Source organism: Nannospalax galili, unplaced genomic scaffold, assembly GCF_000622305.1.
Source record: "Nannospalax galili isolate Female #2095 unplaced genomic scaffold, S.galili_v1.0 scaffold191, whole genome shotgun sequence".
NCBI lineage: Eukaryota > Metazoa > Chordata > Mammalia > Rodentia > Spalacidae > Nannospalax > Nannospalax galili.
The window spans coordinates 4,878,512-4,882,575 of NW_008331484.1; positions in this window are offsets into that span (position 1 = coordinate 4,878,512).

Here is a 4,064-nt window from a genome sequence, read left to right on the forward strand (position 1 = left end):
ATAGTCCAAACCAAGTAGAGTCCAGGTTGCTCAACTATTCCCTATGCTTGTTTGTTTCAGGATCATTTTAGTTATGGTAATACTACTGATACATTGTTATTTCAAATAACAAAATCTGGAAATAAACTAAATCCCAACTACAGGGGAGTAAAAGAACACTAACTACTCTGTGATATTACAGTGAGGCTACAAATGAAAAAATTTTTTAAAGAAAAAACTTGTTAATTTTGAAATACCTTGTGACAACATCAGGAAAAGTGTCCCAATACTAAATTGTATATGCAGTTTTCTTATTCCCATCTTATAGAAGGAATATTATTTCTAGAGACAGAAAAAGAACCTGAGGGGGAAATATACCAAAATTCAGATCATAATGAAGAAGGAATATTTATGAATAGTATTCCTGTTTTTCACAATTTCTAATATACTTTTTTTTTTCAGTACTGAGGATTGAACTCAGACCTTGTGCATGTTAAGCAAAGTACTCTACCATTGAGCCATATCCCCAGGTCACCACCACCCTTTATTTTCTTATATAGGGTTTCATGTAGCTCATAGCTGGCCTTGAACTCCTAAACCTGTTTCCACCTCCCAAGTTCTGGGATTAGAGGTGAGAACAGCTGCGACGTGTTCTGTTAAACTTTTATATTAACTTTTATATTGAAAATGGAAACAGAATTTTAAATGAAACAGCAGTGTTAATAGTATTATTCTTAGTTAATGGGATCACAGGTGATAATTACATCCTTATTTAGCTGGCCCTCACATTCAAACTTTCCCACCATATAGTTTCTCATATACCTGTTTTACTACATAGATATCTTTGTGGTAGAGCCCATGCTTAACATTCATGAGGCCTTACCCTAGGTTCAATCACCAGCATTAAAAAAAAAGGAAATAAGGGGCTGGAGAGATGGCTCAGCAGTTAAGAGCATTTACTGCTTGTCCAAGAGGACAGCAGTTCTGTTCCCAGCACCCACACGGCAGATCACAGCCATTTGTAACATCAGCTTCCAGGGGTTCCCACACTCTCTTCTGACTTCTGTTGGCATGCAAAGACACAAATACACACACACACGCATGCATGCACACACACACACACACATAATAAAAGCTTAAAAATGAAATAACATTTCTCTAAAATAACAGAATAAAGACCACTTTTCATATATAACCCCCTGTCAATAGTTTAGACGAGCCCTTTAGGTCAAATATAGAAAAATCTCTAAGAACCGTTCTTAGAGCAGTTAGATGTAAACGGTAGAGATCACAGTCCACACTGTAAGGCCTACTAGACTTGATCCACTTGTCACAGAAGCACATTTACTATGAAGTCAGCTGTCATTCAGAAATACAAAGGGTGAGTGTTGGGAAGAATTTCCCTTGGAACTGTCCTGCTGTTTTACCTCCAGACCATTTCTGTGATGAGAGACTCTTCCTGTTTACTGACCTGCCTTTGATTTTTTTTTTTTTTTTTTTCCCCGCTTCTGCCTCTCAGCCACTTAGAGCATTGAGTGTCTTGCTTCTTTCATTGCTTGGCTGTCCCCTCAGTTCTATGGAGATATCTTGGCATCTTTTGCTGCAAGGCATCTTGTGAGCAACCACTTCCTTTCTTGTTTTAAGCAATCTTTTACTGTCTACTTTGCCTAGCTCCTGGAATGATTAACCTTAGTTGTAGCAAGAAAGCCACCTAGACAATTTCTAGTAGGAAAAAATTAGAGATATTTCCCTTGAATGACAACAAAATAATAAATGTATATCCTAAAAGAGCATTAAATTCTTGATTTTATACACATCAGAGATGATTGTTTGCAAAACTCTGGATTAATAATCAATGAATTAGAAGAACTCCTGATCCTATTAGAAATGTTAATAACCTCTTGAGAACATTTGTGAAAAGGACTGAACTGTCTGGGTTATGCCTGTCCCCACTACCCTGGTTGTACGAAAAAGGGAGAGAAAGAGCATATACTGAGCACTTACTGTTTTCAGACACTGGGCTCTCACCACCTCAGTGATTAAGTCTCTTGATTTCTTCAAGGAAAGATGGTGATCATCTTTATTGTCCCTACTGGAAAACTTGAAGATCTATAAGATGAATTAGCCTGACCCAGTCCACATAGCCAGGAAATAACAGACTTAGAAATTAAAACTTGAACTCAGGACTTTATGAGTCCAAAGTCTGCTTTGATTGCTCATTACAATAATTAAAGCGCTTGCTATGTATAGCTGGCAGCAACATCTCAGGTTATTAAATAGCAAAGGTACGGTACAATTTAGCTCTCAGAGGCTGACTCCAGCTACCATGACCCCTGGGACCCATTCCTACAATGACTGTACCGCATACACTTGAGATGGAAAGGTACATTATCCCTGATTGACTTTGGAAAGTTGTAATCTTAAGAACCAGTATTTATGCTCACTGACCTAATATTATCTGACTATGTGTCACATGAGAAGTGGCTGGGCCAAGAAGCCCAGGAGGCCTGGGACAAACAACCATTTTCTATCCTTAGCTGCATCTTTATTAGAAATCTTATTGACTAACCCACTGAAAAGCATAAACCCTTAAGAAGATCAAAACTCTTTTATCACCCAGTGTCTCACAGAGGTAGTTGGGCACCAGCACATTGGCCCTGAGCTCCAGTGGAGAACCAGGTGGGTGAGTGCTATAAGAGAAATTCTCCTTGTTATGTTGCACCCCTCCCCCTCCATGATCCAGTCTATCTTTAGATTCCAACTTTTCTTTTGAAAAAATGCCAATAATTAGGAAACCCTGGGAATTAGAGTTTATCTGTCCTGAACTGAAGTTGAAATGGACTCAAATCATTGGTTTTATAGAATAATAAGCCAAAATAACTTTGGTGGTCTGTTGTTTTACAAACAATTTTTAGAATAGGTTTGATATACAGAAAAGTTTTAAAGCTACCAAGGTTTCCATAGAGGACACCTGAGTACATACAACTGTTACCATTAAAGAACCAAAATCAATACATTATTGGAGAGGACAGCCACACTTTGCCCAGGCTTCTGTAGTTGGTTTTCCTGATGTCCTTCCAGGACCTTATCCAGACTCCTGGTTGTGCTGACTTGTCAGGCTCCTTCTGGCTGCTCTAGACTGTGAGTTTTTCAGACTTCCCTTGTTTGGGTGACCTTGCAGAGTACTGGTGAGGTAATTTGTAGAATGTTTTCCCATATGGGATTATCAGATATTTTTCTCAGGGTGAGAGAAGGGTTATGGGTTTTTGGAAGGACAAAGCTGAGGGTGAAGCCCCCTTCTCTTCAAATGATAGCAGGTATTCATGACTGGTTGCTGTTGATTTAACATTTATTTTTAAAGAAAAGAAATCATCTGGTAAGCCAATCTGAGCCAGAAGGAGACCTGCACAGTCTCTAAACTGATTGCATTGGTACAGATCAGATTGCCAAACTATCTGCAAGCAAACTCTATTTCATTTAGTGTAAGTCCCCAATTATAAGGCTTATGCAAGCTCCCTTACAGAAAACATTTGGATTTCCTTAGAGAAAACGGCTTTCTTAAATATAGAATGCAGTTAGGTTGCTGTGTATGGAGCATTCTGCTGAACCAAGAGCGAGCTCGTGCTCAGTTATTACACAACACCAGCTGTGAAACCCCGCCTATTCAACCTACAGGCCTACAATTCCCGGAAGACAACATTAGCAATGAACCAGACTTTCACATTTCCTGCCTCCCTGAATTCATAACATTTGCAAATGGCTGGAGCTCTAAGAGCCTGAACCATTGATTACCTTGTAGGGAAAGAAAGCCCGGGCAGAATCGCTGTTCGTTTGTTGCATAAGAGCCCCTGTCTTCATTTCAGTGATTTAACCCTGATTAAATTTAGCTGTCAGCCTTTAAAGTTCTCTGAGAAACATTCCAACCCAGACAGGGAAGAGGCAGCGGGATGTCGGCATTCTTTTCTTCCTACCTTTGTGCCCACCCCTGTCCAAGCAGCTGGGCAGATGTCATTCAGAGAACAATCCTTCCCTGGGCTCCAGGTGGAATGGGTGTCTTTCTCCACCCCCACCCCCCCACCCCCCCA